Consider the following 17,500-nt stretch of genomic DNA (forward strand, 5'->3'; position numbering starts at 1 on the left):
ACCAGTTTATCTAACTACTAAACACTGCAAACATCACACACCAGTTTATCTAACTACTAAACACTGCCAACATCACACACCAGTTTATCTAACTACTAAACACTGCAAACATCACACACCAGTTTATCTAACTACTAAACACTGCCAACATTACACACCATTTTATCTAACTACTAAACACTGCCAACATTACACACCAGTTTATCTAACTACTAAACACTGCCAACATTACACACCAGTTTATCGAACTACTAAACACTGCCAACACCACACTGGTGCTATATGATGTGTTTGTGCATCCAGCTATGAAAATATTTAGGATAAACACACACACACACACACACACACACACACACACACACACACACACACACACACGCACGGACCTGCAGACATGTACGGACACACAGATGCAGACATACACACACACACACAATTTGAGTAGGATGTCCCCACAGCATGTATTTACCACCACATAATCAATTAGGGGACGGCAAAGGGGGATACCTAGTCAGTTGCACGACTGAATGCATTCAACCGAAATGTGTCTTTCACATTTTACCCAACCCCTCTGAATCAGAGAGGTGCGGGGGGCTGCCTTAATCGACATCCACGTCATCGGCGCCCGGGGAACAGTTGTTGCTTCACAATAAGAAACAATTAGTCATATCTGCTGTAATGCTCGACTCAGTTTCAAGCTGACATGTAAACAGCATGACTTCCATTGATCATTCCAACAATTAAAGTGAGTATGGATTACCTGCCTGAAGGAAACAGAAAAACACCCAGTCCAGCTGTGTTTTGGACACACACAGAAACACACAGTTTCCGTACAGCTAACCTTGTGTACACACACATAAACACACAGTTTCTGTACAGCTAACATTGTGGACACACACAATTAAATCCCATTCATAATCCTATTTTCCCTAACCCCTAAACCGTACCCTAACCCCCAACCCGTACCCTAACCCCCAACCCTTACCCTAACCCCCAACCCGTACCCTAACCCTTACCCTAACCCCCAACCCGTACCCTAACCCCTAACCCGTACCCTAACCCCCAACCCGTACCCTAACCCCCAACCCTTACCCTAACCCCCAACCCGTACCCTAACCCTTACCCTAACCCCCAACCCGTACCCTAACCCCCAACCTTTACCCTAACCCCCAACCCGTACCCTAACCCCTAACTCTTACCCTAACCCCCAACCCGTACCCTAACTCCCAACCCGTACCCTAACCCGTACCCTAACCCCTAACCCTTACCCTAACCCCTAACCCTTACCCTAACCCAAAAACCTAACCTTAACCCTAAACCAAAACCTAACTCCTAACACTAACCCTTAATGTAATTCTAACCCTAAACTTATTTCTAACCTTAACCCTAAACGCCCTAGAAATAGCATTTGACCTTGTGGGGACGAACAAAATGTCCCCAGTTGGTACAATTTTTGTTCCTTTACTATTCTAGACTTCTGCTCCCCACAAGAATAGTTAAACACGTTCATTCACACCCAATAAAGCAAAAACTCTGTCTCTAAAATTCTAAAGAGGTCATCTCTTCTCTCTGTTTCTTTCCCTCTTTCACAGACGTCCACATCCGCACGCACGCACGCACGCACGCACGCACGCACGCACGCACGCACGCACGCACGCGCGCGCACACACACACACACACACACACACACACACACACACACACACACACACACACACACACACACACACACACACACACACACACACACACACTTGTAAAAGAGGGACCTTGGGCTCCAGACAGCCATCTCAAGGCCTGCAGGCCACGGTTTTCGCAGTGATAAATGTGCCATGTCATAGTTTTAGCATCGTCGGGGTTACCGCTGGAGACCATGACGCATAATGAAACACTCGCTGGTGTGTGTGGGTGTGTGTGTGTTTCATCGCCTGGCCTACATCATTGGAGGCACACATTGACCCCCATTGGGCTCCCATTGTCCCAAATGGAAATTAACTTGGCTGAGTGTTTTGCCCAACAGTCTAAACCAGGCCATCTCTGTACAATAGGAGAGTTGTATTCTACTGCAAGGTCTTTCTCTCTGTCCCTCTCTGTCTCTCTCTGTCCCTATCTGTCCCTCTCTGTCTCCCTCTGTCCCTCTCTGTCCTTCTCTCAGTCCCTCTCTGTCTCTCCCTCTCCCTCTCTGTCCCTCTCTGCCTCTCTCTCAGTCTCTCTCTGTCCCTCTCTCGGTCCCTCTCTGTCTCTCCCTCTCTCTCTCTGTCCCTCTCTGTCCCTCTCTATCTCTCTCTCTGTCCCTCTCTGTCCCTCTCGGTCTCTCTCTGTCCCTCTCTCGGTCCCTCTCTGTCTCTCCCTCTCTCTCTCTGTCCCTCTCTGTCCCTCTCTATCTCTCTCTCTGTCCCTCTCTGTCCCTCTCGGTCTCTCTCTGTCCCTCTCTTGGTCCCTCTCTGTCTCTCCCTCTCTCTCTCTGTCCCTCTCTGTCCCTCTCTATCTCTCTCTCTGTGTCCCTCTCTGTCCCTCACTCGGTCCCTCTCTGTCTCTCCCTCTCTCTCTCTGTCCCTCTCTGTCTCTGTCCCTCTCTATCTCTCTCTCTCTGTCAATTCAATTCAATTCAAGGGGCTTTATTGGCATGGGAAACATGTGTTAACATTGCCAAAGCAAGTGAGGTAGATAATATATAAAGTGAAATAAACAATAAAAATTAACAGTAAACATTACACATACAGAAGTTTCAAAACAATAAAGACATTACAAATGTCATATTATATATACAGTGTTTTAACAATGTACAAATGGTAAAGGACACAAGATAAAATAAATAAGCGTCTCTCTCTGTCCCTCTCTCGGTCCCTCTCTGTCTCTCCCTCTCTCTCTGTCCCTCTCTGTCTCCCTCTGTCCCTCTCTATCTCTCTCTGTCCCTCTCTGTCCCTCTCTGTCTCTCTCTCTCTCTCTCTGTCCCTCTCTGTCCCTCTCTGTCTCTCTCTGTCTCTCTCTGTCCCTCTCTGTCCCTCTCGGTCCCTCTCTGTCTCTCTCTCTCTCTCTTTCTCTCTCTCACCATGTCCTTTTCTTCTCCCCTTCTGTCACCCCTGAGGTATGTGATTCTAACAGTCTAATCATGTCTGCTGATCTTCATGATCCTCCACTAGACTGTTGTAACAGTGACTGGATCTGTGAGGCAAGGCTTAGCTGATGACTACAACACCACAGTAGCAGTACTGAAGGCCTTCGTATACTGAGGAGATCCATATTCAGTATGCTCACTAGGTCTTCCTCATTCTGTCTCTCTCTCTCTTGCGCTCTCTTGCAGTGCATGCTCTCTCTCTCTCCTCCACCTTAACTCCATTCTTAGGAACATACCTGAATCCATGCCATAACTACAGCGTCTACTGGGGGTACTGCAAAAACAAACAATGCATGGACACTCCACCATAGAAGATAAGGGAGGGCTCTGTCCTAACTTATTTTCATGTTTCTGAATAACAATGAGCAACAGTTAAATGTGCATTTTAAAATGAGGCATGGGGAGGGGCTCTACACAGGGTTTGCCAGGACAGACAGTCTATGGTGCTTTGAGTATGGGTATTTGGGGCATAAGAGATGTGCGTGCCCACATAAAGGCCGTAGACAAGGTGAGGGTGCAAGCGCCAGTGGAGGAAAAACGAGCTCAACTTGCAGGGGGCAATGAGATGCAGGCAGCAGAGGCTGGAACTAGTCATGCCATGGATGTTGGTGTAAATGAGGCTGGGACTAGTCATGCTAGAGATGGTGGTGTAGATGAGGCTGGGTCTAGTCATGTTATGGATGGTGGTGTAGATGAGTCAGGGTCTAGTCATGTTATGGATGGTGGTGTAGATGAGGCTGGGTCTAGTCATGTTATGGATGGTGATGTAGATGAGGCTGGGTCTAGTCATGTTATGGATGGTGGTGTAGTTAAGGCTGGGTCTAGTCAGTCTACAGATGGTGGTATAGATGAGGCCGGGCCTAGTCAGTCTACAGATGGTGGTGTAGATGAGGCTGGGCCTTGTCAGTCTACAGATGGTGGTGTAGATTAGGCTGGGTCTAGTCATGTTATGGATGGTGGTATAGATGAGGCTGGGACTAGTCATGCTACAGATGGTGGTGTAGATGAGGCTGGGCCTAGTCAGTCTACAGATGGTGGTGTAGATTAGGCTGGGTCTAGTCATGTTATGGATGGTGGTGTAGATGAGGCTGGGTCTAGTCATGTTATGGATGGTGGTGTAGATGAGGCTGGGCTTAGTCATGTTATGGATGGTGGTGTTGATGAGGCTGGGTCTAGTCAGTCTACAGATGTTGGTGTAGATGAGACTGGGTCTAGTCAGTCTACAGATGGTGGTGTAGATGAGGCTGGGTCTAGTCAGTCTACAGATGTTGGTGTAGATGAGGCTAGGTCTATCAGTCTACAGATGGTGGTGTTGATGAGGCTGGGTCTAGTCATGTTATGGATGGTGGTGTAGATGAGGCTGGGTCGAGTCATGTGATGGATGGTGGTGTAGATGAGGCTGGGTCGAGTCATGTTATAGATGGTGGTGTAGATGAGGCTGGGACTAGTCATGTTATGGATGATGGTGTAGATGAGGCTGGAACTAGTCATGTTATGGATGGTGGTGTAGATGAGGCTGGGTCGAGTCATGTTATAGATGGTGGTGTAGATGAGGCTGGGTCTAGTCAGTCTAAAGATGGTGGTGTAGATGAGACTGGGTCTAGTCATGTTATGGATGGTGATGTAGATGAGACTTGGTCTAGTCATGCTATGGATGGTGGTGTAGATGAGGCTGGGTCTAGTCATGCTACAGATGGTGGTGTAGATGAGGCTGGGTTTAGTCATGCTACAGATGGTGGTGTAGATGAGACTGGGTCTAGTCATGTTATGGATGGTGATGTAGATGAGGCTGGGTCTAGTCAGTCTACAGATGGTGGTGTAGATGAGGCTGGGTCGAGTCATGTTATGGATGGTGGTGTAGATGAGGCTAGAACTAGTCATGTTATGGATGGTGGTGTAGATGAGGCTGGGTCGAGTCATGTTAGGCTAGTTGATGAGGAGAGTATAGTGGGGAACGGTAAGCGACTGGGGGGAGGCCTCGACTAGAGAGAACGGGCAGGTGGTCAGGATGGGTGATGGAGATGAGGAGGAGGAAGGTGAGTCTGAAGAGGATGATGAGGAGTATTTATTTTCAATGGCTCCAGAGCTGACAGGAAAAATGGGGAGAGAGGTCAAAGAATACCGGGAAAGGGGCAAGTGTACTGAGACATGAGACAAATGTTAGTGCAGGGGTGGCAGTCCTTTTTGTACCGGGTCTGTCTGTAAAAATGTTCTCCCCAAAGGAGGTGTGTAGTTGTAGACTGCTTGTAGTAAAAGCAGAAATTAACAACAGTTTTTTTATACATGTGTATGTCCCTAACACAGGGAGAGAGGGGACTTCTATTTGGGTGTCTTAGACAGGAACTCTCACAGATAGTGCCTGAGGAGATGCTGGTGGTCGGCAGGGACTGGAACTGCACAATGGATTTTTACAAAAGACAGAAATGGGGAGGATCCTCATTCAGGCTCAGTGGGTGTGTTAAGGGACATCCTTTAGCAGTTTGACCTGGTGGATGTTTGCAGAACTAGACATCCTGACACAAGACAGTATACATGGGTGAAGGTGTTTGGAGCTAGGGTGAGTGCAGCCCAACACAAGACAGTATACATGGGTGAAGGTGTTTGGAGCTAGGGTGAGTGCAGCCCAACACAAGACAGTATACATGGGTGAAGGTGTTTGGAGCTAGGGTGAGTGCAGCCCAACACAAGACAGTATACATGGGTGAAGGTGTTTGGAGCTAGGGTGAGTGCAGCCCAACACAAGACAGTATACATGGGTGAAGGTGTTTGGAGCTAGGGTGAGTGCAGCCCAACACAAGACAGTATACATGGGTGAAGGTTCTTGGGGCTAGGGCGAGTGCAGCCCGACTGGATCGGTTTTACATGTCCAGGAATCAGAGCAATAGGCTGCTGGGCGCTACCATTCTCCCGGTGGGTTTTCGGATCACCACATAACCACGGCTCAGGTGTCTATTTCACCAGGGCCTCGGAAGGCATCCTATTGGAAGTTTAACGTAAAGCTCTTACAAGATGCCACTTTTTGCTCAGGTTTCCAGACTTTTTGGGAAAGGTGGGGGCAGCGAAGTGAGGAGTATGAGTCTCTGAGTCAATAGTGGGATGTGGAAAAAGTCAAAATTTGGCTTTTCTGTCAACAGTATACAGCTCTCTCATCCTCAGAGGCTAGGAGAGTTTTAGGGGAACTCGAGCATCGTATTAGTGAGATGGAGGTAGAGCTGATGGGGCAAGGCAATGTAGGCCTCCAGGCTAATTTAGCTGAATGATGTTTTTTCTAGGTTAAAGCAAAGGGAGCATTTGTAAGAGCTAGGTTCTCCATGCTCAATGAGATGGATGCTCCAAGCTCCTCCTTATTTGGTTAGGAAAGACAGAGTGGTGAAGTGCAAGGGTGGGCGGGTGACCTCTGATGGGCAGGTGGTGGGGGAGATGCGGGAGTGGACTGTGGAGTTTTATACTGAGTTGTATAGGGCAGAACTGTGTGATTCTATGTGTGCTCAGGTTTTGTTTGCAGAACTCCCTAAGCTCTCTCTGGCACTGTCGGCGACTCTGACTCTCCTGCCCAAAAAAGGGGACTTGTGTGAACTTAAGAACTGGAGGCCTGACTCAACTGTACAAAAGGACCAGGCATATTGTGTACCGGGACGCTCAATCACAGACGACTTGCTCTTAATCAGGGACATGTTGGACTTGTCGAGAGTTTCTAATGTGAACTTTGGACTGGTCTCTTTAGACCAAGAGAAGGCTTTTGATAGAGTGGACCATGAGTATCTGTTTAATGTGATGTCTGTGTTTGGGTTTGGGGAAAGGTTTTTGACCTGTGTGAAGATGTTGTATGCTGGGGCGTCATATATGGTCAAGGTGGGAGGGGGACTCAGTAGGCCAGTCTGGGTGAGATGGGGCATTAGAACTGGGAGGGGCTGTCACAGGCAGTGGTGGCCCGATAGAGATGGCTCCTGTCCCAAGTGTCATATAGAGGGAGGGTGCTGATAATCAACAACCTAGTGGCATCTTCCCTGGGACATAAACTGGCTTTCCTCAACAGGGTGGCTGCGTTCTGACTAAAGGCGGTGCAGAGACTGCTGTTCCATTCTGATGTTGGCTGTTGGGAACCAGCATGCGCGCTGCTGAGGAGAGCTGGCGGATTAGGGTTGGACCGGCAGATGTTCCTCATGAGGCTGGAGAGGCTGAGTACAGCAGGTCTCTCAGATGTTTACTCTGCAGTGCTGAGGGCCTGGCAGCTGCTAAGGCCCACACGAGAAGGGGGTGTGGAGCCTTGGCTGTGGGTGTGGGAGGAGCCTATCTTCAGCAACCCAGCCATCCCTTTAAGATCGGATCAGTCGGCCACCCTGCAAAGGCGACTGACGGCAGAGGGTGTACTAAGGCTGGGTGACCTGCGACTGCTGGGAGAGGAGGGGTGGAAAACCCTGGAAGTCCTGGCACAACAAACAGGAATAAAGTCTCTTCTGCTGGAGAGATCCCTGGAGGAGGTCCAGGAGGCACTGTCTGAGCCGGTAAGGGGGGTGTTTGACCGGCCAAAGGAGGAGGGGCCACCATGTTTCCGCCACTGCAGGTGACGTCAGAAACTGGAGACTGGCAAGGGGGTCTGGAGGACTTGTTCGATTTTAACACTCCGAGCCTGAGGGAGTTTGGAGGGGTGGGAGGTAAAGCCCTCTACACACTCTGCATTAAGGTACAGAACATTAGGAGCCTAACAAAGAGTATGGTGGGTTTTAGATGCAGGGGGCTATACAAACACCCAGTACCAAAGAGGTCAGGGAACCTCCAGTGGAGGGTTCTACATGGAGCCACTACAATGACAAAAGTTCCAAAATAATAAAGATGCATAGCCTGTCTTCTCTTGAGAGCCATGTCTGCCTACGGCGGTCTTTCTCAATAGCAAGGCTATGCTCACTGAGTCTGTACATAGTCAACGCTTTCCTTAAGTTTGGGTCAGTCACAGTGGTCAGGTATTCTGCCACTGTGTACACTCTGTTTAGGGCCAAAAAGCATTCTAGTTTGCTCAGTTTTTTTGTTAATTCTTTCCAATGTATATTATTTTTGTCTTCCTGAGATTTACTGTCAGGGCCCAGGTCTGACAGAATCTGTGCAGAAGATCTAGGTGCTACTGTAGGCCCTCCTTTGTTGGGGACAGAACCACCAGATCATCAGCAAACAGTATACATTTGACTTCAGATTCTAGTATTGTTAAGCCGTGTGCTGTAGACTGTTCTAGTGCCCTTGCCAATTTGTTGATATGTATGTTAAAGAGAGTGGGGCTTAAGCTGCACCCCTGTCTTGCCCCCGGTCCCTGTGGAAATAAATGTTTTTTTTTGTTGCCAATTTTAATCGCACACTTGTTGTTTGTGTAAATGGATTTTATAATGTTGTATGTTTTCCCCCAACATGACTCTTCATCTTTTCTAGAATCAACAAAGCATTAGAATACTTTGTTTTGTTTTGTTTATTTGTCAATTAGGGTGTGCAGGGTAAATACGTAGTCTGTCATATGGTAATTTGGTAAAAAGCCAATTTGACATTTGCTCACTACATTGTTTTCACAGAGGAAATGTACGAGTCTGCTGTTAATGACAATGCAGAGGATTTTCCCAAGATTGTGGTTGACGCATTTCCCACATTAGTTATTGGGGTCAAATTTGTCTCCACTTTTGTGAATTGGGGTTATCAGTCCTTGGATCCAAATATTGGGGAAGATGCCAGAGCTGAGGATGATGTCAAAGTGTTTAAGTATAGCCAATTGGAATTTGTGGTCTGTATATTTTATCATTTCATTTAGGATACCACCACATGCCTTTTTGGGTTGAGGGGTTGTATTTTGTCCTGTAGTTCATTCAATGTAATTGCAGAATCCAGTGGGATCTGGTAGTCTTTAATAGTTGATTCAAAGATTTGTATTTGATCATGTATTTGCTGTTTGTTATTTGTTATAGAGCCAAAAAGATTGGAGAAGTGGTTTACCCATACATCTCCATTTTGGATAGATAACATTTTGTGTTGTTGTTTTGTTTCGAGTTTTCCAATTTTCCCAGAAGTGGTTAGAATCTATGGATTCTTCAATTACATTGAGCTGATTTCTGACGCGCTGTTCTTTCTTTTTCCGTAGTGTATTTCTGTATTGTTTTAGTGATTCACCATAGTGAAGGCGTAGACTCGGGTTTTCTGGGTCTCTATGTTTTCGGTTGAATAGGTTTCTCATTTTATTTCTTAGGTTTTTGCATTCTTCATCGAACCATTTGTCATTGTTGTTAATTTTCTTAGGTTGTCTGCTTTAAATGTTTAGATTTGATAGGGAAGCTGATAGGTCAAATATACTGTTTAGGTTTTCTACTGCCAAGTTTACACATTCACTATTACAGTGAAACCTTTTGTCCAGGAAATTGTCGAGAAGGGATTGAATTTGTTGTTGCCTAATTGTTTTTTGGTAGATTTCCACACTACTTCCATCTATAGTATTTCTTAATATTACTCAGTTCTTTTGGCTTTGATGCCTCATGATTGAGTATTTCTCTGTTCAAGTAGACTGTGATTTGGCTGTGATCTGATAGGGGTGTCAGTGGGCTGACTGTGAAGGCTCTAAGAGAGTCTGGGTTGAGGTCAGTGATAAAGTAGTCCACAGTACTACTGCCAAGAGATGAGCTATAGGTGTACCTACCATAGGAGTCCCATCAAAGCCTACCATTGACTATGTACATACCCAGCGTGCGACAGAGCTGCAGGAGTTGTAACCTGTTTTTGTTGGTTATGTTGTTGCTGTTGTGTCTAGGGGGGCAAATGTGGGAGGGAATGCTGTCACCTCCAGGCAGGTGTTTGTGTGCTGAGGGTGTCGGGTTCTTGTCCAGTTCTGGCATTTAGGTCGCCACAGACTAGTACATGTCCCTGAGCCTGGAAATTGTTGATCTCTCCCTCCAGGATGGAGAAGCTGTCATCATTAAAGTATGGGGATTATATTGGGGGGGATATAGGTAGCACACATGAGGACATGTTTCTCTGTTGAAATAATTTTCAGATGTAAAATGTTCCTGTTTTGACTAATTTAAAAGAGTGGGTTAGGTCTGCTCTACACAACATTAGCATACCCGTTGAGTCTTTTCCCTGTTTCACACCTGGTAGTTTGGTGGATGGGACTACCAGCTCTCTGTAACCTAGGGGGCAACCAGTGGGTCCGTCTCCTCTTTACCATGTTTCTTGTAGGATGACAATGTCTGTATTTACAATTTGGGTTCCGGCACTTTAGGCCAAAGGCAGATGACCTCAGGCCTTGTATATTCCAGGATGAGATAGTAGAAGCTTTGTGTTCCATAGTGTCTAGTGTTATTTTTGTGTGGTTTAGGCCCGGACCATCACAGTAAGTGTGAGCAGAGCATGTTGAGCATCTGATACATACCTCTTGGGTCACAGGACGGACGGGGCTTAGGTGGTTGTAATAGTGGGGGTTGGGCCTGTAGTTCTGCTCACGGCCTGGGCATATGTCCTGCTGCCATGTTGAGGTCCTTGCCGTAGGGACGGGGGCATGCGGTGGGCAGAAGAGGCATAGGTCTGATATGGGGGAGCCTATATAGGGTGTGGCCAGGGTTTGCTTGGGGTGGTCTTAGCTGGTTGGGGTGTGGGTGGTGATTCTGTGGTCTGGGTGTAGGTCCTCTTGGTGTAGGTTCTCTTGGTGCAGGTAATTCGGGAGGGTGTCTTGCAGGTCTGGGAGGGTGTCTCGCTGGTCTGGGCGGGGTGTCCGTTGCTCTGTTGCTCCTGTGTGAGGTGCTGGGTCTACAGTTGAGGGTGATGTCCTTCAGGATCCTGGCAAAAGTTGGGATTGCTGCCTTGTAGAGGTGGACCTGGTTGTAAAGGCTGTTCAAGCCCAGAGTGGAGTGGTGGGCCAGGTAGACATTAGGTTTTGAGGTACAGTCTTGTGAAATGCTTGCATTCACCCACTGTATGGTGGCAGGGTGAAAGTATTTTCGTGGTAGCAAGGTGGAGATAACCACTTGTGTGTTTGGAAAGTGGAAGAAGCTTTTTCCATCACTACCTTGAGTGCTGTTGCCACCCTTTCCTGCTGGGCCCTCAGGTCATTTGTGCCTGTGTGAATTATGATGTGGCTGAGGGACACTAGTTTGTCCTCTGATAACAGCTCCAGGGCATGCCTAGTGTTTGGGCACGAGAGTTTAGCCACTTAGTGTTTGGGAAAAAGCTTATCCTCTTGAATGCATTTGCCATTTGAGTCAATGAGGAGCACAATCTCTGGCTTTTGTGTGTTGACAGGAGGGCTGTTAGGAGGGGGTGGGGTCTGTTGGGTTGGTGGGTCCTGTGTTGTCTGTCCCATTGTGGTGATGAGGTTGTGGTCCGGGTCTGAGGTGGGCTGTTCTGCTGGCTTGTCTGGGGGATTGTCCTGCTCTCTGTCACACATCAGATTTCTCACCTCTTCATTCAGTGCCATGTGTGCCTCTTTAAGTTCTCTCACCTCAGTCCGTAGAGCAGACAGCTCTCTCAGACAGCCGTCCATGTCCACCTTCTGCCCTCCGGGTCTTGTTGGAGGGGTGTTGTTGTGCTGGTCTGTTTTGTGGGTTTGTTCTGTCTGGATTGTGTGGACTAGCTCTCTGAGCTCCACCATGTCGCTCTCCAGCTCTGTGAATGTATCCCTCTCAATGATGGAGGAACAGTGCAGTTGTGGGACCTGGGAGTGTTCAGCACTGGGGGGGTTGACTATCCTCGTCTGCAGGACAGTTTGAAGAAGTGTGATCAGACTCACTCATGATGGGGGAGTCGTCACAGAGACAGAGCTTTTCCTGCTGTGCTCTCTCTCTTTGATCCCGTAAAAGTCCTGGAACTGCATGAGGAGGCCCTGCACCATTACTGTACCAGACTTGTACATGTTGACAGAGGTTGTTTCAATTTCCTCAATGTCTAGTATTCTGAGTTTCCACCCTGGGCCAATACCCTCTCTCTTGACATAGGGGTAGTGTGCTCTTATAGCACTGTGCCGTGCCAGGGGATGGTCTGTGTGGAAAATTAAGCTGCTTAAGTTCCCCTCTGCAGCAGTCAGCAAATAGTGTCTCTGCTCAGTACTCTCCTGCCAAGGAACTTCCGGCGCCGACAGAGATGGCCGCCTCGCTTCGCGTTCCTAGGAAACTATGCAGTATTTTGTTTTTTTACGTGTTATTGCTTACATTGGTACCCCAGGTAATCTTAGGTTTCATTACATACAGTCGGGAAGAACTACTGAACATAAGAGCAACGTCAACTCACCATCAGTACGACCAGGAATACAACTTTTTCGAAGCGGATCCTGTGTTCTGCCTTCCACCCAGGACAACGGAATGGATTCCAGCATGCGACCCAAAACAACAATGTCGTAAAAGAGGCAAATGAAGCGGTCTTCTGGTCAGGCTCCGGAGACGGACACATCGCGCACCACTCCCTAGCATACTACTCGCCAATATCCAGGCTCTTGACAACAAGGTTGATGAAATCTGAGCAAGGGTAGCATTCCAGAGAGACATCAGAGACTGTATCGTTCTTTGCTTCACGGAAACATGGCTCACTCGAGAGACGCTAAAGGAATCGGTGCAGCCAGCTGGTTTCTTCACGCATCGCGCCGACAGAAACAAACATCTTTCTGGTAAGAAGAGGGGAGGGGGCGTATGCCTTATGGTTAACGAGACGTGGTGTGATCACAACAACATACAGGAACTCAAGTCCTTCTGTTCACCTGACTTAGATTTCCTCACAATCAAATGTCGACCGCATTATCTACCAAGGGAATTCTCTTCGATTATAATCACAGCCGTATATATTCCCCCCCAAGCAGACACATCGATGGCCCTGAACAAACTTTATTTGACTCTTTGCAAACTGGAAAACACATATCCTGAGGCTGCATTCATTGTAGCTGGGGATTTTAACAAGGCTAATCTGAAAACAAGACTCCCTAAATTGTATCAGCATATCGATTGCGCAAACAGGGCTGGTAAAACCTTGGATCATTGCTATTCTAACTTCCGCGACGCATATAAGGCCCTCCCCCGCCCTCCTTTCGGAAAAGCTGACCACGACTCCATTTTGTTGCTCCCTACCTACAGACAGAAACTAAAACAAGAAGCTCCCGCACTCAGGTCTGTTCAATGCTGGTCCGACCAATCTGATTCCACGCTTCAAGACTGCTTCGGTCACGTGGACTGGGATATGTTCCGCATTGCTTCCAACAACAACATTGACTAATACGCTGATTCGGTGAGCGAGTTCATTAGAAAGTGCATTGACAATGTCGTTCCCATAGCAACGATTAAAACATTCCCAAACCAGAAACCGTGGATTGATGGCAGCATTCGTGTGAAACTGAAAGCGCGAACCTCTGCTTTTAACCAGGGAAAGGTGACCGGAAACATGACCGAATTCAAACAGTGTAGCTATTCCCTCCAAAAGGCAATCAAACAAGCTAAGCGTCAGTATAGAGACTAAGTTTAATCTCAATTCAACGGCTCAGACACAAGAGGTATGTGGCAGGGTCTACAGTCAATCACGAATTACAAAAAGAAAACCAGCCCCGTCACGGACCAGGATGTCTTGCTCCCAGGCAGACGAAAAAACTTTTTTGCCCGCTTTGAGGACAATACAGTGCCACTGACACGGCCCGCAACTAAAACCTGCGGACTCTCCTTCACTGCAGCCAATGTGAGTAAAACATTTAAACGTGTTAACCCTCGCAAGGCTGCAGGCCCAGACGGCATCCCCAGCCACGTCCTCAGAGCATGCGCAGACCAGCTGGCTGGTGTGTTTACGGACATATTCAATCAATCCTTATCCCAGTCTGCTGTTCCCACATGCTTCAAGAGGGCCACCATTGTCCCTGTTCCCAAGAAAGCTAAGGTAACTGAGCTAAACGACTACCGCCCCGTAGCACTCACTTCCGTCATCATGAAGTGCTTTGAGAGACTAGTCAAGGACCATATCACCTCCACCCTACCTGACACCCTAGACCCACTCCAATTTGCTTATGGCCTAAATAGGTCCACAGACGATACAACCACACTGCACACTGCCCTAACCCATCTGGACAAGAGGAATACCTATGTGAGAATGCTGTTCATCGACTACAGCTCAGCATTTAACACTGTAGTACCCTCCAAACTTGTCATCAAGCTCGAGACCCTGGGTCTCGACCCCGCCCTGTGCAACTGGGTACTGGACTTCCTGACGGGCCGCCCCCAGGTGGTGAGGGTAGGTAACAACATCTCCACCCCGCTGATCCTCAACACTTGGGCCCCACAAGGGTGTGTTCTGAGCCCTCTCCTGTACTCCCTGTTTACCCACGACTGCGTGGCCATGCACACCTCCAACTCAATCATCAAGTTTGCGGACGACACTACAGTGGTAGGCTTGATTACCAACAACGACGAGACGGCCAACAGGGAGGAGGTGAGGGCCCTCGGAGTGTGGTGTCAGGAAAATAACCTCACACTCAACGTCAACAAAACAAAGGAGATGATTGTGGACTTCAGGAAACAGCAGAGGGAGCACCCCCCTATCCACATCAATGGGACAGTAGTGGAGAGGGTGGAGAGGGTAGTAAGTTTTAAGTTCCTCGGCGTACACATCACGGACAAACTGAATTGGTCCACCCACACAGACAGCGTCGTGAAGAAGGTGCAGCAGCGCCTCTTCAACCTCAGGAGGCTGAAGAAATGTGGCTTGTCACCAAAAGCACTCACAAACTTCTACAGATGCACAATCGAGAGCATCCTGGCGGGCTGTATCACCTCCTGGTACGGCAACAGCTCCACCCACAACCGTAAGGCTCTCCAGAGGGTAGTGAGGTCTGCACAACGCATCACCGGGGGCAAACTACCTGCCCTCCAGGACACCTACACCACCCGATGTCACAGGAAGGCCATAAAGATCATCAAGGACAACAACCACCCGAGCCACTGCCTGTTCACCCCGCTATCATCCAGAAGGCGAGGTCAGTACAGGTTCATCAAAAAGCAGGGACCGAGAGACTGAAAAACAGCTTCTATCTCAAGGCCATCAGACTGTTAAACAGCCACCACTAACATTGAGTGGCTGCTGCCAACATACTGACTCAACTCCAGCCACTTTAATAATGGGAATTGATGGAAATTGATGGAAATTGATGGAAAATATATCACTAGCCACTTTAAACAATGCTACTTAATATAATGTTTACATACCCTACATTACTCATCTCATATGTATATGTATATACTGTACTCTATATCATCTACTGCATCTTTATGTAATACATGTATCGCTAGCCACTTTAAACTATGCCACTTTGTTTACATACCCTACATTACTTATCTCATATACAGTGCCTTGCGAAAGTATTCGGCCCCCTTGAACTTTGCGACCTTTTGCCACATTTCAGGCTTCAAACATAAAGATATAAAACTGTATTTTTTTGTGAAGAATCAACAACAAGTGGGACACAATCATGAAGTGGAACGACATTTATTGGATATTTCAAACTTTTTTAACAAATCAAAAACTGAAAAATTGGGCGTGCAAAATTATTCAGCCCCTTTACTTTCAGTGCAGCAAACTCTCTCCAGAAGTTCAGTGAGGATCTCTGAATGATCCAATGTTGACCTAAATGACTAATGATGATAAATACAATCCACCTGTGTGTAATCAAGTCTCCCTATAAATGCACCTGCACTGTGATAGTCTCAGAGGTCCGTTAAAAGCGCAAAGAGCAACATGAAGAACAAGGAACACACCAGGCAGGTCCGAGATACTGTTGTGAAGAAGTTTAAAGCCGGATTTGGATACAAAAAGATTTCCCAAGCTTTAAACATCCCAAGGAGCACTGTGCAAGCGATAATATTGAAATGGAAGGAGTATTAGACCACTGCAAATCTACCAAGACCTGGCCGTCCCTCTAAACTTTCAGCTCATACAAGGAGAAGACTGATCAGAGATGCAGCCAAGAGGCCCATGATCACTCTGGATGAACTGCAGAGATCTACAGCTGAGGTGGGAGACTCTGTAGATAGGACAACAATCAGTCGTATATTGCACAAATCTGGCCTTTATGGAAGAGTGGCAAGAAGAAAGCCATTTCTTAAAGATATCCATAAAAAGTGTTGTTTAAAGTTTGCCACAAGCCACCTGGGAGACACACCAAACATGTGGAAGAAGGTGCTCTGGTCAGATGAAACCAAAATTGAACTTTTTGGCAACAATGCAAAACGTTATGTTTGGCGTAAAAGCAACACAGCTCATCACCCTGAACACACCATCCCCACTGTCAAACATGGTGGTGGCAGCATCATGGTTTGGGCCTGCTTTTCTTCAGCAGGGACAGGGAAGATGGTTAAAATTGATGGGAAGATGGATGGAGCCAAATACAGGACCGTTCTGGAACAAAACCTGATGGAGTCTGCAAAAGACCTGAGACTGGGACGGAGATTTGTCTTCCAACAAGACAATGATCCAAAACATAAAGCAAAGTCTACAATGGAATGGTTCAATAATAAATATATCCAGGTGTTAGAATGGTCAAGTGAAAGTCCAGACCTGAATCCAATCGAGAATCTGTGGAAAGAACTGAAAACTGCTGTTCACAAATGCTCTCCATCCAACCTCACTGAGCTCGAGCTGTTTTGCAAGGAGGAATGGGAAAAAATTTCAGTCTCTCGATGTGCAAAACTGATAGAGACATACCCCAAGCGACTTACAGCTGTAATCGCAGCAAAAGGTGGCGCTACAAAGTATTAACTTAAGGGGACTGAATACTTTTGCACGCCCAATTTTTCAGTTTTTGATTTGTTAAAAAAGTTTGAAATATCCAATAAATGTCGTTCCACTTCATGATTGTGTCCCACTTGTTGTTGATTCTTCACAAAAAAATACAGTTTTATATCTTTATGTTTGAAGCCTGAAATGTGGCAAAAGGTTGCAAAGTTCAAGGGGGCCGAATACTTTCGCAAGGCACTGTATACATGTACACTGTATACATGTACATGTACTCGATACCATCTACTGCATCTTGCCTATGCTGTTCTGTACCATCACTCATTCATATATCTTTATGTACATATTCTTTATCCCTTTACACTTGTGTGTATAAGGTAGTAGTTTTGGAATTGTTAGTTTATATTACTCGTTGGTTATTACTGCATTGTCGGAACTAGAAGCACAAGCATTTCGCTACACTCGCATTAACATCTGCTAACCATGTGTATGTGACAAATACATTTGATTTGATTTGATTGTTGGGCTCAATAGCTTTCAGACATCTGACCTCACACGTCGGTGCTAATTGAAGCTGCCGCCGGGTCTGTTCTATCCTAGCTGTTTGGTAGCTCAGTATACTTATTTACTTGGCTTTATAAAACAAAACACTTTTTGGCTTCAGAAGTA

At 47.0% G+C, this 17,500-nt stretch overlaps 1 protein-coding gene across 2 annotated transcripts in view; it reads right to left on the reverse strand.

The window, feature by feature from the left end:
- The window catches only part of LOC110504900 (SPARC (osteonectin), cwcv and kazal like domains proteoglycan 1), a 447,194-nt gene that overhangs the window by 182,008 nt on the left and 247,686 nt on the right, over nucleotides 1–17,500 (reverse strand). The gene's annotated exons all lie outside the window — the stretch shown is intronic.

Source organism: Oncorhynchus mykiss, chromosome 31, assembly GCF_013265735.2.
Source record: "Oncorhynchus mykiss isolate Arlee chromosome 31, USDA_OmykA_1.1, whole genome shotgun sequence".
Classification (NCBI taxonomy): Eukaryota; Metazoa; Chordata; class Actinopteri; order Salmoniformes; family Salmonidae; genus Oncorhynchus; species Oncorhynchus mykiss.